We start from the raw sequence: 17,687 nt of genomic DNA, 5'->3' as shown, positions 1-17,687 counted from the left end.
GTCGCCATCTTGTTTACCAGGGTCAGCCTTTCCGTTATTGTCTTGCTTGTTTACGTGTGTAGCCAGTGTTCTTGCTTGTCCTGGTGACTCCCTTTGGTTCGGTGCGGTTTCCGATTGCTGCTTTTATGTTTGTTTCTTCGTTTCACCGCCCGTTTCCCTTTAAAATCTGTTTTTCATCCCGAGGTGTAGAGGAGCTCTGGACTCAGGCAACTCTTCCCATTGCCGTCCAAGCCACGACCCGGGTAGTGATTATCTTTAAGGTTAAGAATATAAGTGCCTTATAGATAATGTCTCTGTACCAGACTGTGAAGGCATTATTTTTTCGTTATGACTCTCGAACAATTTTACCTCCTCAGGTTCTCATTTTACTGTCCCTTAGGCCCACCTAATGGGTGGAGTTCCATTTTAGCTGAGGCTTTGTCCCTTTTTGTACTAAAAAATGCAAATTTCAATGTTTTTGACTTGAATATCGACTTTGATGACCCCAACTGCATCACAGCTCCTAAACTCCCTGTGGATCTAAAAGTTCTCGTACTGCAGGAATTAGTATGTGCTTCTTTCTACACATACAGTGGGCCTCATCCGGGTTCCTATTTTTTCTAATCTGCCCATGTTGACTGTTATCAGTCTATACCTCTAACTTGGTCTGACCATTTTGTTATTCTTGTATTTCTACGTGTTCTAGAGGTATTTGTATCTACTGTGACTTCTGCTATCTTTGCTAGACATTGGCCTAAACTCAACTCTGTAATCTACTGTAATATTTTCCAGGACACTGTTCCTGATTTGGAGGGGTCTATGGATGACTGTATCAGGAAAGATGGTAAATGAATTTCATCCACATTAGACCCTGTTATGCCCTCCATGGCAAAGGGCAAGTAACATTCACCTGCTCTCTGGTTTAGTAAAAAAATTATATTTAAGAAAACAAGCTGTAAATGCTTGAATCAATTGCATATACTACACACACTATAACCAGGATGATAAACCCAAGTTTAAAGTAGCCATCAAGAAGTATTACTGGGCTTACTGGGAGTCCTGCACTGTCCATTATGCTAAAAAAATTATAAAGCTCACAATTCTTCAAAAGAGCTCTCCCAAATAGTGAAGTCAATGATGGATCTAGCTTACCTGACTTTGCTTTCTAATCTTTCGAAAGCCAGATACAATGAATTTACTGGCTTTATTTTCAGGATGGTAGCTGACATATATGCCTCCTTCAATGCCTTGACAGGGGAGGACTGTTACACTGTTCACTGTTTCTGTCCTAGGTCCGGTGCCTACATTATCAACTTTTAATGTTATCGGTGGAACAGGGTGGAACACAATTTGAGGCTCTTTTGTGTTCTATAAAGTCAGGATCCCATAAGGATGTGTTTCCTCTGCCCAGTCTCAAAATTGCCAGCACCATCTTCTCTCTTGGTTAGATTAATCTTCTTAACATGTCCATTGTGGATGCTGTGGTCCTGAAACATGGAAGCATGCTATGGTGGTCATTTGCTAAAAAAGCTTGTAAATAACAAACGTATTGCCCAATCTTGCTTTAGTCTGTTCTTGAGAAGATCCTTGAAAAGCACATAAACCTCCAACTGTCAGAACATCTGGAATCCTGCACTCTTCTTCATGAGTCCCAGTCAGGCTTTTGCTCTGAGTACAGCACATAATCCACTCTTGCTGGGGTGACATAGAATATTAGATCGAGCTTGGATATTGAAGGCTGGTGCCCTTATCTTTTTTTCTATTTGATTGCAGTCTTTGACACTGTCGCTTTCCTGTGATCTGTAGAAGACTTGCAGAAAGCAGGATTCATGGCACTGCCCTTCAATGGTTTCTCTCCTTCCTGCATTATTTATTTATTATTTATTAATTTATTTTAGTGTTTTATAGAGCGCAAACTTGACCCCTGAGGCTATCAGAGCGCTTTACATGGTATACAGAGGTGAACAAAAAAATATTCTAGAGTACAGAAATATACAAAACTATACAAAAAGGTTGGCAAGGGTCAGGGGTGCTGGGAACATGGGGAAATAGGGGATACAAGTATATGGTTACAGTCATAGTTAGAATCAGTAAAAGCAAAAGCCCTACATATTCCCAGCGGGGTGAATTGGTGATCTGAGGAAGAAGCGATAGTCTTAGATTCATCAGGCACATTGTGGTGGTTGAGGGCAAGCTTTAGACGAGGAATTTACCCATGACGAAAGTTTTGGCCTCCTTCTTGTAATGTGCTAGAGAAGGGATTCTTCTGATGGCGGGTGGGAAAGAGTTCCAAATTCTTGGTGCTGCCCTGGTGAACGCCCTACTGTAACTTCTTTTTTTCTGAAAAAAGCAGGTTGGAGCAAGAGGACTGCTAGCGGACCGGGAGTTCCTGCTTCCTCCAGATACCAATTGTTTCTGTGCCAGATAAGCAGGGGAGTTTGCGTATAGAGCCTTGTGTGTAATGCATGCCAGTTTTAACTGAATTCTGGTCTCTAGAGGGAGCCAGTTCAGTGCTTTCATATGTGGAGAGATGTGGTTGAATTTCCTGATGCCGGTGAGTAGTCTGGCAGCCGTGTTGAGGCAGGCTTTTAGAGGTGCCAAGGAGATCTTAGGTAATCCTGTGAGGGTGGAACATCCATATTCCAGTCTAGAGATGACTAGCGCTTGAACTGCCATTTTTAAGTCAGGAGCATCGATGAAAGATTTCAGCTTCCATAGGTAGCTCAGGTGGAATCTGGCTGATTTAGCCATCGAGTTAATGTGGTCTCACATGTTCAGGTTACAGTCGAGGATTATGCCCTGGGATTTGGCAGAGTCCACAACGGTCGGCGGGCAGTTTAAGGCTGTGACATCTGAATCTCCGGGTTGGCTTTTGAAGGGGAGAATAGGAGAAATTCAGTTTTCTTTGCGTTGTGTTTGAGTTTGTTAATGGCTAGCCCTTGGACAGTCAGTTTCAGTGTCTCATTCAGGGAGAGGATCTACTCGAGCGATGAAATATTGATGTATATTTGGGTGTCGTCCGCGTACATATGGTAGGAGATGTTGGCGGTATGAAGAACTTCGGTGAGTGGCTCTAAGTAAAGATTAAAGATGGTAGGGGACAGGGTTGAACCTTGGAGAACTCCAACCGGGAACGGGGTAGGAGCTGATAGGTTGCCGTTAATGAGGAATCTCTGAGATCGGTTGTGGAGGAAGGACCTGAAACATTCTAGGACCACACCATTTGGACCCTTCCTGAGTTTGAGGTGTTCGAGTAGTCCTTCATGGTTGACCGTATCGAAGGCGGAGAATAGATGTAAGAGTATTAGAAAGCAGGTTTTGCCTTGGTCTAGGGCTTGGAGGGCATCGTCCACAATGTGGAGCATAGTAGTTTCAGTGCTGTGCCCTGGTCTGAATCCAGATTGGAAGTCATCAAGTAGGTGAAAGTTGTTGATGTGCTGACTTAGTTGCTGTTGTACAAACTTCTCTAATACTTTGACTAACAGCTGGATATTGGAGATAGGTCCGAAATTGTCAGGGGAGGCTGGATTCAACTATGGTTTTTTTTAAAATATGGAGGACTTGGCCGGCTTTCAAGGCGTCCGGAATTGATCCCTGCTGGAGAGAGACGTTGATTATTGCAGTCCAGCAAGAAATAATGGATTGGGAGACAGCAGCGAGGCAGTTGGATGGTAGCGAGTCATTAAAGTGGTTATTTGGGTTTAAGTTGTAGAGGATTTTGGAGATGGAGTCTTCGTCATAGTATTCGAAGTCGGTCCAGCGGGCGTGGTTTTTAGATGAGGCCAGAGGGGGTGGTGCGGAAAAGAGAGGCAGGTCCGAAAGGGGTTGAGAGTAAGTGGTAGTACTGAGTGATTTTAATAGCGAAGACAGAGGAGATGATATTAGAGATTTGGGGGATTCTTTTGGTGTTTTAGCCAGTTTATTTGATTGGTGTTTGACCAGTTCAAAGAGCTTGCGGGGTCTAGTCTTGGCATTCCCCAATTCCGATCTGAAATATTATTTTTTGAATTGAGGATTTGCTTGTAGTGGGAGTTTCTCGCCTGGCGTGAGGTTTTAGATGCGTAGCAGAAGGGTGCTGTCTCCAGATTCTTTCAGATTGCCATATGGATCTCCTCTCCAAGTTGAGAAAACCAGTGAACCAGGGGTTTCTGTCTTTGATTTGTGTTCTTTTTAGCTTTAGAGGGGCAAGGTCATCCAGAATGTTTGATATAGACGACGAGTAATGTTCATTGAGGTCACTGACCATGGTTATGTGCGAGGGGGGTGGTCAGATTTGCAGCGAGCCTCCAGTTTCATAAGGTCAAGGTTCTTAGTGTCTCTGATCCAGCATTTGGGAATCATTGGTTGCGGTGTCTTTGTCTTGTGGGTCCCAGGTCAAATGAAGGAGATGGAGTGGTGGTCAGATCAGTCACATGGGTCTATGGAGATAAGCTTGACTGAGGATTCTTAGAAATGATCCAGTCAAGGGTGGCCCCTTTTGAGTGGGTTGGTAGAGAGCAGGCTTGGGTCAGGGCTTGATCGGTTAGAAGGTCTTTGATGGCGTTGACGTAAGGATCTTTGGGGTCATTCCAGTGCAGGTTGAAATCACCCAGGAAAATCTCTTAGGCATGGGAGGATATCTTAGTTGTGATGATTTCCAACAGGTGATCGGTGAGAGAGTTGTTCGAACCTGGAGGGTGGTAAAAGATGAGCAAGTTGCAAAGATGTAATGAGTTGCTACAAATGGAGAGTGCAAGGTATTTGCAGGAGTCAGTGGTGTCCACCAAGAGTTCCGTGACAAGGAGTTAGGATCGGTAGATGCAGGTGATGCCTCCTCCTTTCCTGCTGGAATGTCTGTCCAGTCTAGCAATGTTGTAGTTGGGAGGGACTAATAAGTCCAGGCAAGGGGAAGAGTATTCATTGAGCCAAGATTCTGTTAGTATAGCTAGGTCTAAATTTTTGTTCAGAATGAGGTTAGCAATACCAGCGGCATGCTTAACTGACCATTGGCAATTGATTAAGAGACCAGATGGGGGGTCTGGGGGAGTGTCAGGGGTCTGGACGGACAGGAATACAGGTGCAAGGTTGCTTTTCACCACACTTCTGTTATGGAGGATAGCTGGCCTGTTGGGGTTCATGGTGACTGTGCTGATGGGGTGTTCAGGATTCGTATCTAGTGGACGAGGGATGGCTTGGACAGAGTTGTGGTCTTGGAGGATGGCTAGGATTTTGTTTCCCGTGAGGTCTAGAGGATTAGAGGTGGCAGTGGTAGAGTTGTAATAGAGTGCGAGAGCTCGAGATTCCTCCTCTGAAAGGTGGCAAGGTTGTTTGCGTGGGCGAAGATGTCTCAAAGATAGCGGAAGTGGGTCCTTGGGAGGGTCGGCGATCGGTGGGGGGGAGGTTTGAGGTGGCTTGAGGTTAGCAAGGGAGACCTCGGCAAGGTGAAGGAGGTTTATAAGGTCCAGAATGGAGCCATGGATGCTCTGGGTTAGTTTAGCCGCTCTGGAGTGCAGAATTTCGAGATCAATATAAGCTGGGGGTGCTAGAGGGAGGAGCTGTACAGGAGGCTTGTGAAGGTGAAAGGGGAGAGAGGTTGGCTTGAGCCGACTCCAGGGTCTTTGGAGACATACCAAGCTTGCGGTTTTGGTGGACGGCTGGCGGGGAGGAGATCGGAGGTCTGGGGGCGACTCTGTTGGAGGTGTTGGGAGATGAGCTATAACGGTTAGGGTGATCCGTGTTGGGAACCATTGGAGAGCTAGTTCAAACTGAGTCCGGTATCTTTGGGAGCGTACCAGTCTCCCTGTTGGTGGGGGGGGCACTAGGTGGGGGGGGATCCTTCCAAGTGATCTCAAAATCAAATTCTCCTACAGTGTGACAGCTGCCCTTTGGGTTTCTGCACTCAGGGATATTCTATGAGCCCCACACCTTTTAATGTATATGCTGCCCATTTGTGGATATAGTGCAGGCTTTTGGTCGTAGTTTATTCTTGTATGCTGATGACACACATTTTGTCATGTCTTGTTCTGCAGATAATGACAACAGAATCTTCGACCATGCCTTGCTGGGTGGTTCAGAGGATGGGAAAAACTGTTTAAAGCTCAACTGAAGTATGACAGAGGTTCTTGTTGTGGGATATATTTACATTTCTGGAGCACGGAATGGTGGCCAGAAGATCTTTTCCTATTCCAAAACAGGTTAATAAAGATCTTGAAATATGGCTTGACAGAAAGCTTTCAATGGATTACCAAATAAATAGAGTGTCCTCCAGCTGTTTTGGCCTTCTTAAGTGCCTGAGAAGAATTCTTAGGTTCCTCCCCATTTCTACCTAAAAGACAATTGTTAAGACTCTGATCATCTAGTGCCTAGATTATGGCAATGTACCCTATCTGGTGCTGCTAAGCCATCTGGGAAGAGGGTACAAATCATACGGAATGCAGTTACACACCTTCTGCGTCTTGTCCCTAAGCATGCCTCTCTGTCCACTCAGATCTGCAGCCTTCACTGGCTTACTGTTAATAAGCATATCAAGTTCAGAGTGCTGTACTACAGGCTTAAAGCCATGACTCAGACATTACCTCAGTTTTAAAAGAAGTTAATTCATCCATATCTCCCTAATCGCTCAATATGCTCAGGACACCAGAACTTAGCAGTGATACCATGAGTCAATGTAGAGAGACTAGAAGGCTTTTTTTTTTACATAACTTGACCCTAAACTCTGGAAATCTTCATCTTTCCCTCTTAGGCTTTTTACATCCACTAAGAGGTTTTGCAAGCAGTTCAAGACCTGGCTATTTTAATTTTGCCGGTGTGTCTTGGTCTGTTATGTTAGCCATGTAAAGCCCTTTGGGGTAGCCATGCACTTTATAAATCACAATAACGTGACATAACAAATGTTTGTAGCATATTTGTATCATGTTCAACCTCACCCATAGTCATGAATTATTCAACCTCCTTACCTTAAATTTTGCAAAAGATCGCACTAATTCTTCTTCCCTTAGTTTTAAGCTGTATGTGCCTAGGGCCAATTCGAATGTACACAGTAAACCAAAACAATAAGTGAGATAAATGAAAAACATGAAACGACTCCTTGCACAAAAGGCAAGTAAATCATGAATTCATAAAATGCACCTCAATTGCTGTACTGCCCAGGTGTAATAGATACCTCAACTGAGACAGAGCACTCACAACATTGATCCATAGTCTGCTGCCCTCCTTGTAGTTGCCAGAACCCTGTTTTTTTCAGCCTCTGCATAATGCTGTTCTAATTAAGATAGTACAGCGACAGATCTGCACCAGGGGAGGAGTGGCACCCAATCGCCACATCACTAGGGCACCTTACATCACGTCGCTCCAACACGTTGTTAGGGCCAATTGAATATGTAGAGACTACTAAGCATATTAAACTGTCCTCTAGAATCATCAGGAGGCAGCGGTCGAGGGATCTCAAAATACCCGGGTGCCTGACCTTGACATGGCCACCACACAAACGGACTGAACAACTAGGCCCCTACCTACTATTCCTCACTCTTGAAGCCCTTCCTCCACCCACCCCCTTCTCGCTCCACCGGACTACAGCAAATAGAGAAGCCGCTCCACCCACACCAGACTCCATGGACTGGTTCATTGAACTTACACCAGGGAGGCTAGGGGTTCTCCCCCCCCCCCACCCCCCCACCTGGCTCACCCATCATGACATAAACTATGGGATCTTCCTCCGACCATTGAGACCTAGCTAGCTGACCAATGCCTGGTGGAGCTACCTGTTAGCTAAAGAGGGTTGTGGACTTCCCCCTCGCCCGTCACCTACCCAGCCAGACTTTGGGCAGACTTTCCTTCGTCTCTCCATCATGTCTCCTCCCTACCCTTTTACCCTTCCCTATACCCTTCTACGCTCCATTTTATATCTCGTCTTCCTATGCTCTTTAAATGTTTTTAACTGAGACCTTGCTATTTGACCGATGCCCTGTGGAGTCACCTGATAGCTAAAGAGGAGATGGACCGTGGACTTCCCCCTAGGCTGTCACCTACACAGCTGGACTTGGGCAGACTTCCTTCGTCTCGCCGTTGTATCTCCTTCCTACCCCTTCACCCTACCCCCTTACCCTTCTATGCTCCATTTATCTCATCTCCTATGCTCTTTAAATGTTTTACTAGTAACTTATGTAACCTGTTAACTGATGTAATTTGGTGGAACCTCATGTAAAGCGCTCTGATACCTTTGTGTCTACCCAGCGCTATATAAAACTCATTAAATAAAAAAATAGGTTTCTTTCAAAGATGACCATCAAGGTTTAGCTTGTACCGCAGTACACCCTTGTTGTACTCCAATGCACTATGCAACACCTTAAGCCAAATGAGTTACAAGTCTCTTTAATGCCCAGTGCTGAAGGAACAATCATTTAACTACAGCAATTCTATAGATGTGGCCCACTCTAACTGCTATATTACTGTTAGTGCAGTGCACATGCAATTTGGGAATACAGAACACCACAGTTTTACATCTACTTAGCCCACTCAACAAAAGAAAAACAATGGGTGTGAGAACTAAGGTATCAAAAGCTTGTAGTAAGACATGCACAGGAATGCTTTTAGCCAAGAGCTAGCTTGTTACATGCGCACCAACCACGGAGAGCAATGGCATTTATAAATGCTAATCAAGAATGATATTGGTTCGCTTGATCTGGTGACTGTACAGCAAGTAGTCCTCTGATATGAAAAGCCTTCTACTCTTCTGTTTTGTCACCTTTTTAACAGCAAACACTGTCGGCCTTCAGTACTGCCACACACTTTTATACTCTAGTCAATCCTGTATTTAATGCATCCAGACATTCACTCCCTGTTCAAACAAATCATCAGTTCTATCCCCTGCTTGTCTTAACAGATCCCCTCTTATCATAACAAAATGTATACTCAGCCTTCCATTGCACCATCCCCCAACACCTGCCTCCTCTTTTTACCAATTACACACAACCATAAAATCCTTACACACCACCCCACCACACACATTAACAGGTCCAGTGATTGGATCAAATCTAACACATACACTCATAACTCTTGTCCATCCACCCTTACCCACTGCATATTCTACTCAAAAACACATCACCACCCCAATAGTATTCAAATACCACTTACCAGCAGTACTGCACATACACATCTTTCACAGAAAATCACTACATCAATATCTCCTCTCACTGCTCCACAAAAACAAAACACACAAATCTCAATATATTACATTCCTTACACATATATTCCCTTACTATGTCCGCCAGAGTCTTCTGTTAACTGTCAAGGTCATAGACACCAGAAACTGAGATATCCAACTTATCAGAGTAGATTCAGGTACTCTGGTACAGCTCGATATCTACAATGTCTATGTAAGGGGTAGTAGGGGTGGGAGGTCAGAGGTTTTAGCAGCCTTGGGTTCCCTCCTCGAAACCCATTCCCAAGATAACAACATTGTGATTGCTGGTGACTTAAACCTAACCTTTGAACCCCAGGCAATTGACGATGACTTCCTTGGGGATGAAGAGGATAGGCAATGGGGAGTCCCTAAATTAGAGTTGAAATCAGTTTCCCGCTGGTCCGAGGATGTTATCTGTCTGAACGCCATATGCTATGAAAAGGGTCTGAGAGCATTAAATGGGAGGACTCTGAGCGATAAGGTTGGGACCAGTACATTTGACAACGGGCGGCATAGAAGTAGAATTGATTATGTTTTATGTAGTTTAAAGAATAGGACCCTGGTTTGCGACATGGAGGTTAAATGGAGGATCGAGAGTGACCACAACCCACTGTGCGTAGAGCACAAATGGTGGACTCCTACCAATGTGGTCACTAACACTGAGAGGGTCGTTGTGCCTTCGATCGTCCCTTCAAACGACATGCGCAGGCTAAGATGAGCACATGTTGTGACTAACCAATAGGCCATTGCTAGCATTAACACTGAAGCTGACAAAGCAATTCTGGCTATTGAACAAATTAATTTGTCCAATCCTGGAACAAGCCGTGTGGCTGTAATCCATGATACCCTCTTCTGTGCCATCAGGAATAATTTTTTAAAACCTGCGAAAAACAAAGGTGAGAGACCCCGTAAGCAGGCAAAATGGTATAACGCCCAATGTAGGAAGGCCCGTCTAGCTCTAGGAACTGCTATTAAAGGGAGGCAACCCATGGCTATTCGATCTGCCAGAAAAGAATATAAGGATAGTGTAACAAAGGCAAAGAAAGCATAGGATGAGCTCCATTGGTTAGAACTAAAAGCAGCTAGCAACAGGAAAGACTCCAGGTACTTTTGGAACATCGTAAAGTGGGGTAGAGAGGGAGTACCCGAACCCCTTAATAATAATGTACCGGAGGAGGAGTGGGTCAAATATTTTAAGCCCCAGTATGCTGAGACTCAGCATGCCACTGTGGCGGTCGACTTAAGTCCTGTTTACTATAAAGATGACTCTTTTAGTACCAAAGAGATAATGATGGCCCTTAGCACAGTGTCCAGTGGCAGAGCCCCAGGATTAGATGGTGTGCCAGCTGACGTTTTTATTAACGATAAAGAGCGTTGGTGTAAGTATATCCATTTTCTTACCAACGCAATTGCTTGGGGTACAACCATACCGACATCCTGGCAGGGTGCAGTAATAATACCTGTCTTCAAGAAAGGTGACCGATCCCAGCCGGGCAATTACAGGCCCATAAGCCTTATAGATACCATTCAAAAGGTAGTTGGGCGTTTAGTTGTAAATAGGCTCCTTGATTGGGCCGAGGAGAACAACGCCCTGTTCCCATTCCAAGCAGGATTTCGAAGGTCTACTAGTACGGTGGATCAGGTGTTCTGCTTCACCTTACTACAGTGGAGGACTGTGTTGCTGGGCGGGGGCAGCTTATACACGGCTTTTGACGATTTGCGGGCTGCCTTCGACCTAGTACCTAGGTCCAAGCTGTGGCTGGTGTTGAGGAACCAGGGCCTACCAGGAGAGCTACTGACAATGATAATGAGGCTCCACGAAGCAAACTTCGCTAAGATTCAGTGGGGGGGCCAGGGAATGGTGACTGTAGACTTCTCGGTGGAGCGAGGCATCCGGCAAGGGTGTTCGATGGCGCCCACACTTTTTACGCTATATATTAACGGGGTTGTTGCTCGTATGTTGTCTTCAAATGTGGATGCTCCCTCATTAGCTGGCACAAAAATTCCTATTTTAATGTTTGCAGACGACACGTTGATTTTATCTAAGACGTCGAGCGGATTGCAGCGTGCTCTGTCCATCTTTGACCAATTTTGCGGGGAGCATGGCCTAGAAGTTAATGTGGCCTAAACTAAACTTATGATCTTCAATCCCCACCGTAGTTTTAAATCTAAGTTAACTATGAATGGTCGTTCTTTAGAGGTAGTGAATGCCTTTACATATCTGGGAATCCATGTATCCAACGATCACAGATGGTCCCAGCACATAGATATTGCTACACTAAGGCATAGGCAATTGGCTGGCGCTCTTGGTTTAGAACACAGAAAATCTTTGACGAAACCAATCAAGCCAGCATTGCAGGCATATGAAGCAAAGGCTCTCAGCTCTGCACTTTACGGTGCAGAGCTGTGGGGATTTGAGAAGGTAGCGGCACTCCAAACTTCGGAAAATAAGTTCTTCCGGGCCATTACCGGTGTCCCCAAGAGTACCCCACTGGTGCCTCTTAGGTACGACCTGGGCAGAAAAGCGGTTGCCGATTTGGTTAGGCTTCGTCCAATTTTGTATTGGAGAAGGCTCTGGACTACGCCTGAGCTCTCTCACTATGCTGAGGGGTTCTTAGATATCATCAAATCGGATGTGTTCCACAAAATCGGATGGCTCAAAACACTTAGTGTAACTCTGAGTGAACTTGGTCTCCGGTCACTTTGGGAAGATCCAGCGGGAACCATCTTTCCAACCAAAAGAATCATAAAAGAAATCTATTGGGAGAGGGTAGCCGCTCGGACTTGGAGTAGCTCTAGTGCAGCGTCTATGGCTGGAGGATTTCTAGAAGCCAAGCAGTATCCTTGCCTTGAACCTTACTGGGACACTATAACTAGACCAGGTGACAGAAAGCTCCTCTTCCAATTAAGAGCAGGCGTACTCCCCCTTAGATCACTGACAGGAAGGTGGGGAGGCGGACTTAATAATAGTTGCCCTGCTTGTGGTGCCGCTAAAGAAACAGTTGGTCATTTCCTATTTTCTTGTACAGCCTATTCTGACCCAAGACGTATTTGGCTAACACCAACGTGTAAGAACCTGGGTACCACTAGTAGTACTGTAGCTCTGCGTATTAAATGCACTAGCACTTTAATGCCTTTAGCGATAGCTACAGCTAAGTATCTAGGATGGGCGTGGTCTATTAGACAGAAACTGTTAGTCACTTGATTGTCTTTCCTATTGTTAGTCGGTCTGCATTTTATATTGTCATTTTTATCTTAACATTTTTTTTATCCAAAAATCTTTTTATTCAGTACTTTTACAAGTATTTTATCTATAAAATTTTACTCTGTACTTGTATTCAAATTTTAATCTGGTATCAGTAATCAAGTCTCATTTTCAACTGAAAGCTTTATTTTTTAACAGAAATGATTGTCAATCTGGTTTTATGTTGTTCAATGTACTTGCTTTTATGAGTGAACCTCGAATAAAGCATTAATTGACTTGTAATCATGTAAATATATATACATATATATATATATATATATATATATATATATATATATATATATATATATATATATATATATATATATATATATATAGTAGTCCAACGATTCCAATATCTGCCGCCGTTCACGTCACCTCCCTCGGGGCCACTGCAACCCTCAAGAGCAACTCGTGTGTTTGGATATATATATATATATATATATATATATATATATATATATATATATATATATATATATATATATATATATATATATATATATATATATACATATATATAAATATATATATTACCTACTGGCGGTCGCCAGTAGGTATATATAGTTAGGATTTTTTCTCTATGGGATTTTTGAAAATTCTATGTCTAATAACTTTGGCGTTTGTGGACGGAATTGGCTGAAATTTTCAGGAAAATTGAACATTTCGTTTCTGAGCAGCCCCTGAAAATTTGGGGGGGGGGGTTCGTCAAGGGGGGGCCGAGAAAAAAGGGGGGTCCCAAAACGTGTTTTTAACATTGAGTTTTCCATAGGGCGGTTGGCCTCACTTTTAGCCCGAACGGCTGAATGGATTTCCACAAAACTTGGCAAAATTGTAGGGACTGGTAGCCCGATGTGCCTTTGCTAGGTCTCAATATATGTGCTTCAGTGGATTTTGAGAAATTAACGTTCAAAAAAAGATATATATCTGTAACAGCGGACCGGGCAGCGCTCCGGTTCACGGACTTTTCGCGGTACGGAGCTTTGTGAAGCGAAGCTGATTGGTTCTCCGGCGTCTGTGAACATTCCAAACAGTCCGTAGCGGCCGCCATCTTGTCTCTCGGTAGGATCGAGAGACAAGAGGAGGCCAAAGCGAAGGGGCAAATGACCATAAGGGGGCATAGTAGATCCTCGCTGACCCCCTAGGTTTGATGTGGAGGTTTTAAAAGGGCCCCGCGGGGCAAAAAAAAAAAATAATAATAATAATCGAACGGCTGAATGGATTTGCACGAAACTTGGCAAAATATTAGGGACTGGTAGCCCGATGTGCCTTTGCTAGGTCTCAATATATGTGCTCCAGTGGATTTTGAGAAATTAACGTTCAAAAAAAGATATATATCTGTAACAGCGCTCCGCTTCGCGTACTTTTCGCGTTACGGAGCTTTGCGAAGCTGATTGGTTCTCCGGCGTCTGTAAACATTCCAAACAGTCCGTAGCGGCCGCCATCTTGTCTCTCGGTAGGATCGAGAGACAAGAGGAGGCCAAAGCGAAGGGGCAAATGACCATAAGGGGGCATAGTAGATTCTCCCTGACCCCCTAGGTTTGATGTGGAGGTTTTAAAAGGGCCCCGCGGGGCAAAAGAATAATAATAATAATAATCGAACGGCTGAATGGATTTGCATGAAACTTGGCAAAATTGTAGGGACTGGTAGCTCGATGTGCCTTTGCTAGGTCTCAATATATGTGCTTCAGTGGATTTTGAGAAATTAACGTTCAAAAAAAGATATATATCTGTAACAGCGCTCCGCTTCGCGGAGATAAAATTATCTCTGTATTACCTAGCTGTTGCTAACACCAGTTAGCGACCGCTAGTAGGAGATAGCGACCATCTTGGGCCCCACTTTGCATGTCAGTGATATTTATCACTAATGACATGCAAAGTGGGCATGCCAAGATGTTAGCGACTGGAAACAGTCGCTAACATCGCTATCTCCTATTACCAACTTTTGGAGATATTCGCGCTAAGCGCGAATATCTCCAAAAGCTACCACCTGCCCTGAGCAGTTCTTAGCCATGTTATCCAATGGGAGGTGGATAACATGGCTAAGAGCATTAGCTCGGTAATGCATGAATATCGCTGAGTTTTCAGCGATATTAATGCATTGCGGTCGTTTTTTATGGCATTTGCGATAAACCTTGATAATAGCAAGGTTTATCTGCGATAATTTCTGACGATGCTTAGCGGTAAAAAATTCGTTGCTAAGCATCGTTAGGGATAAATATCGCTTAACTTTGGTAATATGCCCCAACGTCTGTTAACGTTCGATTCGAAGGAAATCAGGAAGTGTTGAAAAACATTGTCTGCGCCATCTTGCCTTTTTTCAAATGCCACACTTTTGTCGTGCACGGCAGCCATTTTAGATGACTTGACCAGACCCACTCTCTGCACGCTGTCGATCCTTAGCATGGCTCCCCACCCTCGCAAGCATCTCCCCCAGGCACTGGTCACCCCCGCTCTCTGTCTTATGCATGGGTAATAAACCTCCCCCCATCTGCGCTGTTCTTCCCTGAGAATCACACCCTGTGCCCGCCCGACACCTCCCTTTCGCCCTATTCACTACCGCGCCCTCTGACACTCCTTTTCCTCTGTGTCCGATTGTCCAGGCCGGTCCTAGGCTATCAGCTAGCCCTGCAGATGTAGTTTATGGCCCCAGCTGTAAAGAATCACCCCTCTTCAAAGGAGTTATAGTAGATCAAGGCCCACACTCGATGAGATCCGTCACAGCACACGCGTTCCTACTATCTGAAAACCATCCTGTATTGTGATTGGGGAGGGGACCGAGCCTGAAGCGGAAGATTCCAGGGATGACTCTTTGTACATCAAAGTTTTTACAATTATGTGTCACATTAAAAATATATAGCACTCCAACAAAGTAGTAAGATTATAAAACTTTAATAACTTATAAATATATACAACAAAACAAAAACAGTAAAAACATATAAACATTTTTAGGGAAAAACAACGAAGTAGCGGTCGGCTGTGCGAATAGTCCCAACGCAGCACAACGTCCAGATTTCTGGACGGCACCCAGGTGATGTTGCCTGGGTGCCGCACTGATTTCGGCATCCGGCGTGGGGCGTCGCGGGGGGTGGGTCATCAGTAGCAAACTGTTGTGCGAATAGTTCCAAGGCAGCAGAACGATGGCACCAAGGTGATGTCCAGTAAGTTGCCGCACTGGTTTTGGTATCCTACAATGCTGCTCCGAATAACGGCGTGGGGCGCCCCGGGGGGGGGGGGAGGCGGCGTGAACGGGCCTCTCCAGGTGGAGTCTCGTCTGTTGTAGTGGGGCGCCCCTTTACCGTTTCAGTTGCCATTCCGTCCGCTTTTGGTCCACTGTGTCAAAAGCCGCAATTCAGCTGAGTTGCGCCCACTCTTGCGGTGCAGCGATAGGCGGCTGCCACAGGACTCTCAAAATGGCGGCAGGCTCTTTCCTTTTTGGGCCTGGTCCACTGAAATGGCCCTGGGACACCTTGGAAATCGGACGACTGTCTGCTAGGTCTTGGACCCCATTCTCGAAAGCGTCCCCTCCGCCTTGAGGATTCAACAAAAGTTTTGGGGGCCCCCGACTCCTGCAGGCTTCTGGTGGGGAGCGGCTGCCATGATTGCTCGCGGAATGACCACGACGGAGCCACGAGATGGTGGCGCTTTCATGCTGACGCCAGCTTCAGTCTGAAACATCCAGAAACAAGGTGGGGCTTTCATCGTTTGGGAAAAAAAAAGTTTTCATCCAATGAAAAGTGTTATTTTTAGGTCATATGATCAAGCCTTCCATCATTAGGAAACCAAAAGTAAAATGAACCAATGAAAAGTTTTATAAACAAGTCACATGACCTGTTATGCGGCATAGGGTATAAAATGCGGAGAAAATACGTTGGCACGTGAGGCGGCGTCAGTAGCGGACCGATGTGCGAATAGGCTGAAGGCAACACAACGCGCCAAGATCCGGATGGCACCGAGGTGGTGTCCAGCAAGTTGCAGCACTGGTGTGGCCATCCTACAATGCTGAAAGTCGGCGTGGGGCGCCCCGTTGGCCTGTGAGTTCGCGTCAGTAGCGGACCGATGTGCGAATAGGCCGAAGGCAGCACAACGCGCCAAGATCCGGATGGCACCGAGGTGGTGTCTAGTAAGTTGCCGCACTGGTGTGACCATCCTACAATGTTGAAAGTCGGCGTGGGGCGCCCCGTTTTGGCACGTGAGGCGGCGTCAGTAGCGGACCGATGTGCGAATAGGCCGAAGGCAACACAACGCGCCAAGATCCGGATGGCACCGAGGTGGTGTCCAGCAAGTTGCAGCACTGGTGTGGCCATCCTACAATGCTGAAAGTCGGCGTGGGGCGCTCCGTTGGCCTGTGAGTTCGCGTCAGTAGCGGACCGATGTGCGAACAGGCCGAAGGCAGCACAACGCGCCAAGATCCGGATGGCACCGAGGTGGTGTCTAGTAAGTTGCCGCACTGGTGTGGCCACCCTACAATGTTGAAAGTCGGCGTGGGGGCCCCGTTGGCCTGTGAGATGGCGTCAGTAGCGGACCGATGTGCGAATGGGGCCAAAGGCAGCGCAACAATATTTTCGGAATTGAAGACACCACAAGGCGCTGAGATGCCAACATCCGGATGGCACCGAGGTGGTGTCTAGCAAGTTGTGGCACTGGTGTGGCCATCCTACAATGGTAAAAGTCGGCGTGGGGCGCCCTGTTGGCCTGTGAGATGGTGTCAGTAGCGGACCGATGTGCGAATGGGGCCAAAGGCAGCGCAACAATATTTTCTGACTAGAAGACACCACAAGGCGCTGAGATGCCAAGATCCGGATGGCACCGAGGTGATGTCTAGCAAGTAGCTGTACTGGTGTGGCCATCCTACAATGCTGAAACTCGGCGTGGGGCGCCCCATTAGCCTGTGAGATGGCGTCAGTAGCGGACCGATGTGCGAATGGGGCCAAAGGCAGCGCAACAATATTTTCTGAATAGAAGACACCACAAGGCGCTGAGATGCCAAGATCCGGATGGCACCGAGGTCGTGTCTAGTAAGGTGCACTGGTGTGGCCATCCTACAATGCTGAAAGTCGGCGTGGGGCACCCCGTTGGCCTGTGAGATGGCGGCAGTAGCGGACCGATGTGCGAATGGGGCCAAAGGCAGCGCAACAATATTTTTGGAATAGAAGACACCAGAAGGCGCTGAGATTCGGTTAGCACCGAGGTGGTGTCTAGCAAGCTATGCAGCTGAGTTGCGTGTGCACTTGCGGCGAATAGGTCGAAGGCAGCACAACAATGTTTTCTGAATAGAAGACACCACAAGGCGCTGAGATTCGG

Source organism: Lissotriton helveticus, chromosome 2_1 (assembly GCF_964261635.1).
Source record: "Lissotriton helveticus chromosome 2_1, aLisHel1.1, whole genome shotgun sequence".
NCBI classification, from domain to species: domain Eukaryota; kingdom Metazoa; phylum Chordata; class Amphibia; order Caudata; family Salamandridae; genus Lissotriton; species Lissotriton helveticus.
This window is presented reverse-complemented; position numbering follows the sequence as displayed.